Raw genomic sequence first — 16,560 nt, 5'->3', positions numbered from 1 at the left:
AAACAAGATAATAACCAAACTGTTGTATGGACGAGTTGGTAGAAGCTTGAAATATTATATGTAAGGTTATAGGTTCAAATCTCACATCCCACATATTTTAAAGAAGATTTTGAAGTGAAGGGATGAAGTTTCTCAAAGATGAAATATAAAATCGGGATGGGATGAAGTTTCTCAAAGATGAAATATAAAATCGGGATGCAATTTCAATTGGGATGAGATTTCCAAATGAAGGGATGAAGTTTCTCAAAGATGCAATGGATGAAGTTTCTCAAAGATGAAATTGGGATGCAATTTCAATTGAAGGGATGGAGTATCTCAAAATTGAAATAGGAATGCCTCAAAATTGAAATAGGAATGCAATTTCAATTTGAAGGGATGAAGTTCACGTTGGGATGCAATTTCAATTGAAGGGATGGAGTATCTCAAAATTGAAATAGGAATGCCTCAAAATTGAAATAGGAATGCAATTTCAATTTGAAGGGATGAAGTTCACGTTTCGTTTCGGGATGACATTTCAATTGACAAATCAAGGGGATGCCAAATCAAGGGGATGCAATTTCAATTGAAGGGATGAAGTATCTCAAAATTGAAATAGAGGGATGGAGTATCTCAAAATTGAAATAGAGGGATGGAGTATCTCAAAATTGAAATAGGAATGCAATTTCAATTTGAAGGGATGAAGTTCACGTTTCGGGATGACATTTCAATTGACAAATCAAGGAAGGGATGATATGAGATTTCACTTCCAAATGGGATGATATGAGATTTCACTTCCAAATATAGTAAGGGATGAAGTTTACATGGGAAGAGGATTGCAATTTCAATTTGAAGGGATGAAGTTCACGTTTCGGGATGACATTTCAATTGACAAATCAAGGAAGGGATGATATGAGATTTCACTTCCAAATGGGATGATATGAGATTTCACTTCCAAATATAGTAAGGGATGAAGTTTACATGGGAAGAGATTTCCCAAGTCAATTTAGAAGATGAAGTCTGGGATTTCACTTTCAAATATAGTAAGGGATGAAGTTTACATGGGAAGAGATTTCCCAAGTCAATTTAGAAGATGAAGTCTGGAAGCAGTAGACAGACCCAGACGTGAAGTACAGAAGAAAATACAAGAAGAAGTTGCAGAAGCAAAAATACTAGTCTAAACTAGTAAGGGATTAAATTGAAGATTATATTTTGAAGATAGAAATCCCAAGAGGCGTGATCTACACCAGATGAAGATTTTTGGGACGCCATTTTTGCTAAAACCTCAATCTCAACTTGCAGAGAATCTCTGACATATCTGCAACGTTATCTTATCCTCTGAAAAGGCTATACAGCTAGATGAAATTCAAAAATGAGAACGTTTCTTTCCAACAGACGGATTCTCATTACCAGCTATAAAAGGATGAAGATTGAAGCTGTGAAAAGCAGAAGCAAATAGCAAGAAGCGAAAAGAACAGAGCTAAACAGAGCATACGAAATTCAAAGAAAGCTTTCCATCTCAAGAGATTAAATTGATATATTCTTTGTGAGATAAACACCCAGAGTGATACAGAGCTTACAAAAGAAATATTCAAGAGTGTTAAAATCTTCATCAACTACAATAGAATAAGAGCATCATCGAAAATCATCTACAGAGTCTCAAAGTTGGAAGCAAGGCAAAACTTTTTTTGGAGCAAAACAAGGAAAGGAGGAAAGTAACACGGAGTTGTGAAATCTTGGATTGTCACACGGAGTTGTGAGATCCGAAGCAACAGTGTCGGAAGACATTGGGCGTGATTAGTGCGGGCTTTGTGATCAAAGTACTAGATCACGGAAGAAGCGTTTCTACTGGAGCGTAGAAGACAGGGGGGGGGGGTGGGGGAAGTAACGCGGAGTCGTGAAATCCTGGGAAAGTAACGCGACGACGTGAAACCCGAAGCAGCAGTGTTAGTGGCACTGGGCCTGATTTGTGTGGGCTTGGTGATCAAAGCACTAGATCACGGGATTCATTGTGTCTTGGAACCAAGAAGTGGTGGATATAGTGAATTGCTCTTGGACGATAAGAGCAAGTGGAGTAGGACGATTACACCACCTCTGAACCACTATAAATTGCCGTGTGTTCTTTACTGCTTTCTTTACTTACTGCTCTTGCTTGCTTCTCATGAGAATAATCTTGACACAATCTACACACACAACGTATCGTTTATTATTTCCGTTGTGCACCGGACTCTAACAATCTAGTTAAGAGTCTTGGTTTCTCTGTTGCCTTTGCAATTGTTGTATTGGGCTAAAAAGTTTGAAAGTCTATTCACCCCCCTCTAGACTTTCACCTTACCTCTTTTGGGACCAAAAAACAAGTTTGGAAGTTTTTTCGAGGGATTTTTGGCATGTTTACAGCGACATCTTCGCTCAGGGCGGAATGCCATGCTTGGTGGTTGTTTGCACCTCCGGGTTCGGCTGTCGAGTGGTGTGCGAGGCTGCTGCCTTGCCTTATCCTATATGTGCTTTGGTGTTCATACAACCAAGGCATCTATGGTCATGGTTCAATGCCGGCTTCAATTGCTATAAACCGGGTCAAGCGTGAGCTGTACGAGATCTCAACTTTTAAAAGTGTTCAGCGCAAGGGACCTGGTGATGATCTTTTTATTGTAGCGGGTTTAGTGGCCGGATTCGCTGTACAGCCGCAGAGACGGATGGCGTGGATTAAGTGGCTTACTCCGCCGCAGGGGAGGCTAAAACTTAACACTGATGTGGCCTTTGGTCCTAGTGGTGCCGCGGGGGGAGCGTGTTTGCGGGACTCCCGTGGGTGCCTTATAGCGGGTTTTCACTTTCGTGTTGATGCATCATCGGCCTTAGAGGCGGAAGCTCTCTCTCTTCAGGGCGCTTTGCAGTGGTGCTCTGCCTTTGCCCGGAGGCCATATGTGATTGAGAACGATTCCCTAGCTCTTGTTGCGTTGGTAAGTGCTGACGCGGCCCGGATCCCTTGGAGGATAACATGCGCGGTTCGTTTTGCCCGTTCTTGCATTCGCTCATGGGGTTCAGTGATCAAGCATGTCTATAGGGAAGCAAATCAGGTTGCAGATGCTCTTGCAGCAGCTGGTTTAGATTCTCAGGTTCCTAAACTTTATTCTACGGTTGGCTCTTTGCCTGTAAAAGCCAATTTGGCTTTTCTGTACGATCTGAGAAGCTTTGCCTCTCTTCGGGCTATTTGCCGTTAATAAACTCCTTTTAATTAAAAAAAAAATACTAACATAATACAAATACACTAATACACTAATTATATATACTAATTAACTAATTACAGTTAACTAATACAGTAATTTATAATTTTATATATGTAAACTGTAAACCAAAGCTAAATACTAAAATAATACTAATACACTAATTATATATACTAATAACGTGCAAATTACAGTTAAAGTATACACTAATATATATATGTAAAATTGTAAACTGTAAACCAAAACTAAATACTAATACACTAATTATTATACATACTAATACACTAATTATAGTTAACTATACTCTAATTATATATATATATATATATATATATATATATATATATATATATATATATATATATATATATATATATATATATAATGGCAAATTATTGTGTGGACCATGGTACATTTTTAATATACTAAATGTACATCATTTTTGTACTGAATGTACATTACTTTTGTACTAAATGTACATTATTTTCATACTGACGTACATTATTTTACAGTAGACAAAGTATGGTCCACACAATAATGATTGATATATAACTTGGCGAGCCCCCGCCAAGCTCGCCAAAATACGGGCCTAAAATATAAAAGCCCGCCCCGGCCTTTTCGCAGGGCGGGGTGGGCTAAGCCTATTTTGACGGCTCTACTGGTGAGTGAAATTCCTTCCAGGAAATACTCAATCTCCATGTCGAGATGATACTTGGGTTTTCCAAGTCTTTCATTTCAAAACTCTGTCTTTGGACATGAGCTAATATCATCAAATTATTTATGTGTTTTAATAATGATTAAGTCATCAAAATAGACTAAAATAACAAATAAATAACTACATTAGCAATTCTTTAATGAACACATAATAACACATATTATTTGTATTTGATTAAAATCAATTTTAGATCTCTACGTAAACCCTTGGCTACAAAAATCACTTTATATGACACCACCTCGTCATCCTTATTCCTTTTTCATACAAACACTCATTTGTAAGGTTAACATTATATGGTGTACATGTTATAAAGAGAATTTATTTTAGCGAGTTGAGCTATGCTTTATGGTTGCAGTATAGTTCTCAAACAAATAATTACTCGGAGTAACAAGTTATCGATCCACATGGAAGTGGGGCGTATCAAGCACTAGCTACTAATCTATTCTTGTGAAGCTAATCCTAATGAAAGACATGGATGATTGAGTGAAACTCATTTAAAAACAAAGTATATATGTAGGTCTGAGAAAACAGTAGACAGAGAATGAGATTCCTGGGATTCAAGTATTTAAGCACCTAGTGGCATTCTAATGTGCAATATTAAATCTGGGTTCAAACAAGTGTGAGAATGCAAATATGGGAAAGAGTTACTCCCGTAATCTCTAACCTAAGTGAATATTTGTTCCCGCGATATAAACACACAACAATGTAGAACAAGTATTCACAATAAATTCCTAACTACTACTTTCTCCCGATGTGCAATAACTAAGAATTAAACTCCCTAACATAATTGCCCTCTCCCAAGGTGCAACAGTTAAGTGTAATTGTGGGTACTCTCAATTATGCCTAACTCCCGTTGTGACATAAATGATATCTATGAAACAATCAAGTAATTCGGGCCCTAAATTATTAACAGCAACAATATAATCACAATTGCAACACAAGTATAAAACCCAAATAATAATATGTGTAAGACCGTGAGAACTAGGCACAAAGGTTCATAATACTTTTACCCAAGAATCTCTAAAGTAAATTAGCTACACATGGCTAATATGCAATACACAACAATAATAAAGAGTTTACAAATAATCAAAGTAAGTAGAATAATAAACCAAATAATCTCCCTAGCTTTTCTTCTTGCTTCCCAAGACAACTTGTAGCTCTCAATTCTCTTCTTTCTTGTCTCCAAAACACAGCATATATGTCGTCTAGGGTTGAGGAAGATGAGCTTTTATAGAGGGGATCAAGCGAAGGATGAAATAGGAAATTTCCGTGCAAAACATTCCAAAATATGCCCTGAATTCTCGACGTGTCGAGTTTGTCTATTTTTCCTCGCAAAACTTACTGGAATTTTTTGACGTGTCAAATCCATTTTTGACACGTCGAGAAGTTCGGAACACAAGTCGGGTATTCATAAGATTTGTAGCCCTTTGAGTCTTCTTTCCAATGGCGCAAGAATCTCCTAAATCGAACATTTCTAGAGTGAGATATGATCAAAAAACGAATTGTCGCCAATCTGTGCGAAAATGTTTACTTCGAAGCATTTTAGCCACCTCCTTAGTTTGCCCAAGTGATCAAGACCATTGAAGACACCACTTTTTAGCTCTCTTTGAAGCATTTTAGCCACCTCCTTAGCTTCAACTTGACTTTGATTTGGCTCCAAACTTGTCTTAGAACTTCCCTTGCTTTTGCAATTGATCTACAATGGTTCCAAAACACTAACAAACACCATAAAATATTCAAAACAAGTGTAAACCGTGTCTGAATGATGAAACAAGGGAATATGCAATTAAAGTAACAATTTAATGAACTTAATCCCAACAAATATACTCAAACTAACATGAGAAACATGTACAATTAAGCTCACATCACTTTAATTGTTCTGTTATATATATGTTAAATAGTCATGACACTTCTAGTGCCTAGCTCCAGATCCATACCAAAATATGAGCAATTATATAGGCAATTATGTTGTCGACAACTATGATATTTTTATAAATTTCACACACACACACACACACACACACACACACACACACACACACACACACACACACACACACACACACACACATATATATATATATATATATATATATATATATATATATATATATATATATATATATGTTCATTGTAATTTCTATGTCAACCAGATTTTAGACATATTTATATCTAATCATTCCACATCCCCAATATTGTGATTATTTGGTGCACCTATAAATTAACTAAGGTTTTTTTTTTTTCGCATTCTGGATGAACATCTTCAAGATATAATTCTTTAAGATTTTCAAGCTAAGAGTAACATTGTTTCTTTACTAGATCTAGTATTATGATTCTTATTTCTTACACTGAAAGATCCCATACACTTCTGGTGTGAAAGAGCATCAATAAATATATTCGGTCCATGTTGGGGAAGGTATATGGGACCTAGTCACTCTTTTATAATTAGTATGATCAATAGATATATTTGGCATATAATTTGCTAAAGTCACAAATAGATGATCTAATGAACTTCCAGTTCAGTCTAACTAGTACGTGAATTTAAATAATGAAGATTTTTTCATTTTATAGAACTTCTCGGCATTTCATTAAATTTGGGCTCATATCTCCCACTAATGTCGTGAACTGATCTTCATAAAGTATGTAGTTAGTGTATCTATTGATTCGCTATCATGGTCTCTAGGTATTTAGACAACGGACGGAGGTTTATAACCAACAAGTATACCAAGTTTTATTAGATAGCCCCTAAAGATACACATGATGGTGACATATGAATATAGACTACACACTAATCGTAAAAACGCAGATTGAAAAATGTTTAATTCTAGCACGTACTAGATGTATGGGGGAATAATCACAATATGCAGTAGGTCAGATTTAGAGTATGTCACATTGGATGTCCCCAAAATTAAAACAAATAACCTAGAAATTCTCATACACATATGCTTCATACATTATTCATGTGAATAAAGAGGCTACTAATTGACATATATATGATGTCACCAACAAGATTAATAAAATCTGACTCATCATAACTGGCCCAAAGTGACCCATTGCTCATGTCATAATTTAAAAGAATTTGGGTCTTTAAAAATTGAAAGGATATTGCAACATATGAAGTACTCAAAAGAATATGCAATCATATATGTCCAAATAGAGAAATCATACACATTAAATAATAACCCCACTCAACAATCATGTGGGGATTAAATACCAAATAAGTGCATAGATAGTGAGATCGTTCAAGTTTTCTAAAATTCATTTTCTCAATTTATGAGAAATCATCATCAAATATTCACAAATTTATTTGTTTAGCATGGTGTGATTCGCTTCTAGCTTTCAAGCCGATGGCATTTAAAATAGTAATGTCATGTATCTCTTTGTGACATGATCATAAAATATTTGTGATGGAATATCATAACACTGAATATTAAAATTTAAGACTTCATTAATGAGTCATTAGTCATCCAAAGATTAATCCTCGTTTGAGGTCTTCCAGACCTTATTAGAAAAATAGTCCAATAACCAAACACATTGTCAAGTAAGGAAGGTTTAGAACTCAGAGAGTATATTCCCACAAAAACTAAGGTTTTGATATCTTACAAAGATCAATGATACTCAAAATACTTAGTATAATTTTGTCATATACTACTACTGGAATACAATGTGACTATCAAGGACGGAGGGAACGTGGGGGCAGTGGGGACAGCTGCCCCCACTGCCAAAAATTATACAGCCCCAAAACGACGTCGTTTTGGGGCTGTATTATATATATATATATTTTTTTTATTTTGCTTATTTTCCAGTTCCTCAGCCGAAAGCAGCTCTTCGCGTCGCTTCTCTGGCTCTCCACAAGACCACAACTACCGACTCTAACAATTGCTTAAACGCTTAGTGCTTCTCCGTCCTTGACTACCGGCGTCTGGCTCACTGCCTCCGGTCAGCAGGAACACCGGCGTCCGGCCAAGCTGCAACCGCGGCTCTCATCTCCTCTCCGTAATCAGTAATCAGGTTTGTATTTTTGCCCTAATTCTACTAATTTTATTTTAATCAATTTAATGTATGTGCTTTGTTGAATACTTGAATACTTGAATATATGAATTTGTTTATGAATTATCAATCATGATTTATTGGTTTATTCTTCCCAAATTGATTTATGAATGTGAGTTAGAGGCTTTGAGTATTGATTGGTTGTTCACTTGTTCGTACAGTCTGTCCAGACTCCAGATGATTATTTTTCTATAAATATTAATTTCTTTATTGGTTGTAGGCTTGTAGCATGAGAAAGGGAAAAGTTGGCTTTTTAAAATTTGTTTAATGTTTGCCTTTGTTTTCTCAATTTCCTTGCTGTAAAAACTATGACCCTCTGATCATGTTCAAGTCCCTTTTGGGTTCTGCATTTAGTTGTGTACTCAATTACTCATTGAAGTTATTTTGATAGTGTTAGATGCTCCCAAGGCGGAGGAAATGGAAGTCCAATCAAGATAACAAGTCTTCATAATCTGTACGAGAAGCGTGTGGCCGTGTTACATATCTAATTCCATTGATTGAGAGAGTGTCAAAGGCGTTACCAGCAATCTTGCGGTAAAGTGCTTCCTTGCTAATTTCTTTGACATCAACTTCCCCTCTTCCATTATTGATTTATGAATGTGAGTTTGAGACTTTGAGCAGTTTGCGGGCAGTATGGTAGAAAGCTAAAAATGCATAATTAATTTATCTTTAATGCTTAATGTCTTATTGGTTATTGGTAATGCTTTTATTCTTTTAGACTTGCTAAGTGAGGCAGTGAGAATCTGCATAATTTATCCTTAATGCTTAATGTCTTATTGGGGTAGTGCTTAATGTCTTTTAAACTTGCTAAGTGAGGCAGTGAGAATCTGCATAATTTATCCTTAATGCTTAATGCCTTATTGAGTTATTGGTAATGCTTTTATTCCTTTAGACTTGCTTAGTGAGGCAGTGATTAATTTTTCTAATTTTCTGAGGTAGTGAGACTTGCTTAAGCTAAGAATGTATAATAATTTTTCTAATTTTGTTCTTTTTTCTAATTTTTCTAAATCTTGGTTCAGTTATGGAAAAATTTTTCAAAAGAAAATCAACTTTTGGGGATTCATCTAGTCAAAGTAGTCGCGAAGTGTCAAGTACAAGGCCCCGTATTGAAGTTAACATAGATGAACTTGAAGTTGATCCGAGTAAAAGGAAAAATATATATGAATATCATATCAATGATAGAGATATTGTGCGGAGACGATATCTACAAATGGGTCCTTGTCAACCAAAAAATCATGTATTTCTGCTATGAAGTTAATCAAGACATCTTTACGCAACCGGATGAGTGATGATTTATTACATGATTGCTTAGTGCCGTATGTTGAAAAAGATATTTTTGATCAAGTTTCAAATGAAGCAATTCTACAGCGATTTCAAAATATGAGAGAGCGTAGAGGAGTATTACCTCGTAGTTTATCATAAACTTTGTATGGTAATTTATAATGTATTTTGATTTTAACAATTGTATTCGTATTTGATATTTTGTATTTGAACCTTGTATTTGAACATTTTTAAGTTTACGTTGTCTTTGCTTCTTCACCCCCACTCAACAAAAATCCTGGCTCCGTCCCTGGTGACTATAATAGAAGACAATGAGACTCACATTATTTGATATGATTTTGGTCATGTATTTCTACTAGAGTACAACAGATTCATGCTCCATCTGAAAAGTAACATCTGAAAAGTAAAATTAGGGAAGTAAAATCCTAGAAGTAAACTTCGATAATTAACTTTCTGGATGACCGATAATTAATTGCTCGGATCATACATTCTATGCATTGAGGGATTATAATAATTTGTTGATCATAGCTATCCTTTAGGGATTGACTTATGGTTTTAGGATCTTTTTCAATCAAATATTCATAATCGAGGGCTTCGGCAAAGCTAAGGGGTGACAAATAAAAATTAGTGCCCTTAGTTTATCTTCCAGGCAACACTATGTTAAAAATTAGGCACTATCATCTTTGTTTAAATGCTCAGATAGGAGGAATTGTCCTAGTCACATATTCCGGTTGTTAATAAAATAGATCATTGAGAAAAAGACTTTACAAAAGTAAATATCTTTTACTCCCCCGGATTGTTTTTATTTATGGAACAATTCAGTAGTTCAAGATCTAGTTCAATAGTCGTCTCTTAAATTGTATCAAAGTTAGATTGGGTCTATACTTATTCTTAGACATCGTTCAAAGATCAGACATGTGACACCCCCTTTTTCTAAAATCTAAAACCCGATATAATCAATCTTAAACATGATAAATCAAAGGTAGATTAAGTAAACTAAGATAATAATCCAAAGCAATAAACTAAAGGATAGTCACCGCCATAGTAACCCACTCACGGTAACTGCACAGGCTAACAAAAAACTATAGAACTAGAGTCAAAGCTCAACAAAACCATAAAACAAGGGGAACAACCCCCGGTGTCTATGCACCATCAAAACAAGTGGTCCACCTACAACCCAAAACAATAACTACTACAGGAGAATGGTACTGAGCTAATGACTACCAAAGCTAGTACTACGCACTACTCTATCACGTGCGCTCTCAAGTACTGGGTCCACCTGAAAGGGGTTATAAAAGCACATAGGAGAAAATAAACTCGTTAGCAAATAATGCTAAGTATAAAGCCACTCGACCCTGTAAAGTACTATAGATATAGGTTAGAAAACGTTTTGCAATCATACACAAATCTCAAGTATGAAGATAAGAAATCAAGACACTTAGTCAACGAATCTCAATCGATATACTAGTATACTTCTATATGCTCAACAGCCTATAATCTCATATAAACAGGCTTTAACTCATAACTCATACTTGTGCACATTCACATACTGTAAACACATATAAACCATCTATATTCTACTATGCACTTCTCACAATCATGATGATACTTTCAAGATAGATAATGAAATGACTGATGCTTGACAAGTAAAGTCATGCTTTCATGCTAATACTTACACCACGAATGACACTATACTCTCAAATACTCAAGATGAGACTTATACTATGACATGATATGAATAAGGATATGATGCTATAAATACATATAATTGTACTCTCACTGTTTAAAAAAAATACTTTTCTGTGGAGGATCTCTGTTGAGTCACTTGACTCACTTTTCTCTTCTTTCTTTCTTTCTTTCTTAAACCCGTGGGGGGCGGGGGGGGGGGGGGGGGAGGGGGGCGTAGGAACTTCACTAATCGTGAATGGAGCTATCTGGGCTCGGGAATCTAGCCGGCCTAATACTCATCTCATCCACAGAACCGATACTCGTGGTTCTTATAACTGTGTGGAATCAGGTAACGTACTTACAGTGTGCACACCCCCTAACTAGGATTCCAAGCCTAGTGGTTAGTATCGAACCTAGCAACTCGGGAATATCGACCAAGTTACTTCAAAAAATAAACGGCCGATCCTCTATGACCATTTCTTTTTCTTTTTCATAACTTTTTTCTTTCTCTGTTTTGTTGGTGACTTTACCAATCTTTTCTCTGTTCATCCAAAAGGACATAGTCCTAACGGGAGCCTCCAAAACATAGATTTTCCTCACTTTATATAATAGCATATTTATCACATGCAACTTCTTTTTTCTCATGTTAGTAATCTAGATATCATGCAAGCTTCTCAATGCACATATATCTCATATAACTTCTCTTTCTCATATTGGAAATTTATTTATCATGCATGCTTCCCAATGCACATATAGATATAGATTTTTCAAAATAGATATAAGGTTTTGAAAATAACTTAGGCCTCACTTTGAGCCATTACTGCACTTAAGCTTTGAATATGTTAAAAATGTTCTTATACTGTAAAATTTGGAAATACACTGCCTTATGCATGCAATTTCAATAAACTCAACAAATCTTCTATTCAAGGGCTAAACAAGCAAATAACACAATTACTCAAACATTCTTTTAATCAGATGTTAGGTGTAACACCCCGTGTTACGGCCTTTAATCACGAATTAATTATTTAATTAATCCCGTTAATAATAATTAAAAAGGATTTAATTTGGTTAGGATTCCCTTTAATTAATTAATATGGTCCACCATGGACCATGGACCCTTATCCCTAAACCAAGCCCTTAGTCCTATAAGGAAAAGAATTAGTAAACCCATACCATTCAGACCCTAATTAGAACTCTTAGATATATATATATATAAGGACATAGGAGGCACCTAGAAGTCACACCACAATAGATATCACCACACAAGAATTCCCAAGGGACTCCCCACCACCAAGCCTAGGGAGATCAAACGGATGGAAATCTTAGGGAAGAACCTTAATAGCCAAGGGAGGATTAATTAAGGCTAAGAGGTAACTCAGGTCTCAACAAAACCTATTTTCTTTGCTATGATCCCCTTCTTTGGCTCCCTCTATATACTTGTGTCTTGATGAATTTCTTTATGATATTTGTGATATAATCTTGATTGATTGATGCGATGATTTTATGTGTGATCTTGATGATCTTGATGATAAAAAGATGTTCTTGATATTTATGTGATGATTCATGATGAAATCTTGATATTTCTTGATGATAGAGATAAAATATGATTTTAGTGAATTGGATGGGATTAGGCCCTAGGATGGTTTGGGAATTTGTATTGTGATGTTCTTGATTTATATTTGGGTGGGAATTCGCATGTTCGGGTGTTTTTCGTGTCTAGAAGTCATGTTAGGATGTGTTCAATATGATTCTTGCCTTCGATCCATTAATTGCCAATGTGGTGTCGTTAATTGCGTTTAAAAGTGTCTAAGCATGGTTTCGGGTTCCACAAAGGATCCCGGGACGTTTATTGAGTTAAAGAGTCAGTGGAGGGTAGGTGGGGGTAGGGGTACCCGCCACCTACCCGCTGCCCGAGATTTACCGCCAGGCGGCGGGCAGATGTTTGCCCGCCGGCCATCCGCTGCCCGGAAGTTCATCACCCGCGGGCAGCCGGCGGGTAACCCTCCACCCACCGGCTACCCCCTAGTCCGTTACCCATCCTGGGTCCTCGGCTTCCCCGTTTAATGTTCCCCATTCCCCGTGGTGTCTCAATGGACCCCGTTTGTCGTGCTTGAGTCTAGTTTGATGTTTCGGGTGACATTCGTAGGATAAAAGAGTCTTAGGAATTGCATGCTAGTGAATTGGTGACCCGTTGGCCTTGGAGAAGAATGCATGAACCCCTTAGGACGACTCCTAGTATGTGAATGATGACACGTAAGTTTATTTATACGTCTCACATTCCCAATGTGCTATTATGTGCTACGATGTGTTATGTGATGCATGATTCCCCAATTTGGTTGCGATCAAATTTGCTATACGGGCAGTTGGATGGGTTGAGAACCATACTAACTGTTAACCAGGCCGGTTGCGATCGGTCAGGTATATAAATATTATATAGGGCTACAGTCCACTGTTTGGTTGCGATCAAAGGTTGTACATGAGCTGCGGTTCATTTTCCTGGCTGCGGTCAGTGATTCACTTCTTGGGCTACAGCCCACGGGCCTCGTGTGCAGATGGTCCACCGACTGGACCCGCCAGCGGTGTGTAGGGTCTCCAGCCTGAGGAAGACCATAGCCCACCGAATGAGTGATCAGGCGGTGTGTAGGGCTATGGTTGGCTACGATCCACCGAGTGAAGGGCCAGCGGTGTGTAAGGTCGTAGCCTCAGAGGATCTTCGCCCACCGACTGACTCCCTCAGTGGTGTGTAGGGCTTGATTCGCTACGATCCACCGACAGGGTCGTAGTCCCCATAAGAGGATCGCAGTCCACCGACTGAGCGCGTCAGCGGTGTGTAGGGCTGTGATCCGCCGTCGAGCTTTCAGCGGTCCGTACAGTTGGTTGCGATCAACCCCTTCATGCTGCGGTATGAGGTAGGTGCTGCGGGGCCATGTTAGTGCTATACGCACTAACCCGCATGTTCGGGGCATGTGATTGGTCCCGTTGCGCCACCAAAGTGTGCTAATGTGATTTGAATGATGACTAGAATGACGAAGAATGATGATTGAATAATGATGTGGATGGTTTGAAAGTGAACTATGACCTTAAATATGTATTCATTACGATGTTGTCCCTATATAACTGTTTATCATGATTGAATGTGCTTACCCCTACTTGCAGAGTCTATCCCTGATTTTAAAGCTAGAGTCCCCTAAGTATAACTCTTCCTGCTTCAAAATTGTTTTCGTATATCTATATATATATATATCTACCTATATTGTATTTCAACGCGTTGGAGTGGGTTACCAGCATCATTCGCTGAACAAATATATTTGGCTTTCAGGCACAGATGAGTAGGCACCGGAGCGCGCTAGAGATCCGGAGCGTAGACTAGTTAGTTTCCCTTTCGGCCTGCGTGCCATGATTATGTATTGACATTGCTTTGAGGTTGTTTAGTTAGTTTAGCCTGTGCATCTGAGTTTTCCAACTCAGATGTGGCATAGCACCCTGAACTCTTATGTTAATATTGGGTTTTAATGAGAATTCACCTTTATTATATAAGCTTTAAAAGTTTCAAAATTTCGGGGTGTTACAGTTGGTATCAGAGCCTAAGTTTGACCCTAGGATAAGACTCTTAAGACCAGACTTTAGGACATTAGGCTTGAACTCTAGGTATTTAGGAACATAGGATTCAAGAATCTTAGGACGCGCGGCGAGATTGTGAGCCTACATATCATCACATAACCTCCCCTCACTTTATCCCTCATTAATTTAAAGAATTTCCCCCTTCGCTTATCGCATCAAGGTAAGGGTACAACACACTAACTCTTCATTCCACATACTTTCCCTAGAAATTTGTGATGTCCTTGCATGCTTTTACCTGCTTTGTTGCTTATCACTCTTTGATTATCATACTTGATTATTTGCTTAAGCATATGTTCCTAATTAATTTTAGACCAAGTTAGGAACTGCATATTATTGCTTAACTATTTGATCAAACATGCGTTATTTGGATGTCTGTTGCTTGATAAAGTATTTTGGAACTTGTAATTAGTAATATTATTCAGCTTATAAAAGCTCACTTCTCCTAATCATAATTGACCAATATAGTTAACTCACTAATAACCCGATAAGTACTTACATGAGTTTGCATGAAATTTTGGGGAACATAGCTTTAATTAGGAAGGGGAAGAATGGGGTGTGTGATCCTTATGATATCTAGTTGAAGTCTCCCGTGTTCCTTGTTAGTGTCATAATAATGTGATCCCTTGATACTTCTTATGTGTTTAACATGTAAATAACAATCTAATGCTTGAACATGAAAGTCGAATTATCTTCCTAATTGATTTGTTTATAAGTTACATAGAAATTATAAGGACTAATTCTATTTCTAGAAAATCTAAAACCTTGAATACATTGCATATCAAGTTTTGACCCGAAAGTCAATATGAGTGAGACCGGTAGAAAACCGAGGAACCTAAACCAAGTGGTCATCTAGAAATTATCCTTGGAAAAATATATTGCGTCCCTAAACTATCTTAAAACTATCCCTCTAGACTTTGTCCATGTTGCATGATAGACCACAAGCTTCCCATACCTTGTTTTGAACCCTTTACCACTAAGATAAGGACCCCCCCCCACCCCCCCCCCCTAAAACAAACATTTGTACATAAATAAGTATATCGCTACTATTCTAAATATATTCCCCTAAAAATCCTATATATATCTAAAGTATGTAGTAAACCCCAATTACATTCATATGCTACCCTTACACCAAATTATTATTATTATTATTATTATTATTATTTTCATTATTGTTACACTCTAACCCTAATCGCCTGATCCTAAAAATGGTTGCGTCATATACGGTACGTCCCTATATGCTTTTATATATATATATATATATATATATATATATATATATATATATATATATATATATATGAATAAACCTGTGAGCCTATAGAACATCATCCCTTATTCATACGTATTCATATAAATTGTTACAGTCATATTATATACAATAATATCCCCAACCCCGAACCATACACATGTACCCTAGTTACGATAATCTTATATACATCCGTGAGGTTGCCCTTAGCATATCCTAACCCTGAAATATCATTCCGTACAAATTTCATCACTCTTATATGTATACATACACATATCCTGAGATAGCCCTAATTCTACTTTTCCCCCCTCTCATGACTTCCCTGTTACCACTCCTACCTTCCCTAAATAATTAAAAACTTTAGCCTCATCATCAGGTCATCAATTAATTTACGAATTAGCAATCAAGGGTCTTCAACTCTATGTTTTTTAGGTATTCTGGGCTTCTAGAGGTAAAAATTATGCCTACCTAAAATCTAATTACCGCCGAGATAAAGCTAATTTTCCTAAGTGCTTGTGTGATTAAATTCTGTCAAGATTTCTCAAGATAAAACCTTTAGTACTTGTGAACCTAGACTATCTTACTCATAATTATTAAAGAATATTTGTATGCAAATTGCATGGTCCCATTTATAGGTGGAAATTTATATTTTTCATATGTATTGCATGTCAAATCACATAGCTCGCATGTTTATGTCAAAACACACACTTACACACATTCATGTACATATACAAAGCATGCTAGACAAAAACGGTATGTTATAAGGCATCCCACTATGCATA

General features: G+C 36.8%; 1 long non-coding RNA gene across 1 annotated transcript; it reads left to right on the top strand.

Annotated features, from left to right (window-relative positions):
- Nucleotides 1–7,732: 7,732 nt before the first annotated feature.
- On the top strand, nucleotides 7,733–9,470 carry LOC109183058. Its single transcript, XR_002054480.1, has 3 exons — nucleotides 7,733–7,923; nucleotides 8,360–8,496; nucleotides 8,982–9,470. It is a non-coding gene; the product is annotated as an uncharacterized LOC109183058 (long non-coding RNA).
- Nucleotides 9,471–16,560: the final 7,090 nt, after the last annotated feature.

The sequence above is a fragment of the Ipomoea nil genome, unplaced genomic scaffold (genome assembly GCF_001879475.1).
Source record: "Ipomoea nil cultivar Tokyo-kokei standard unplaced genomic scaffold, Asagao_1.1 scaffold1096, whole genome shotgun sequence".
Classification (NCBI taxonomy): domain Eukaryota; kingdom Viridiplantae; phylum Streptophyta; class Magnoliopsida; order Solanales; family Convolvulaceae; genus Ipomoea; species Ipomoea nil.
The sequence above is the reverse complement of the archived record's forward strand: the minus strand, read 5'-3'. Positions and strand labels throughout refer to the sequence as shown.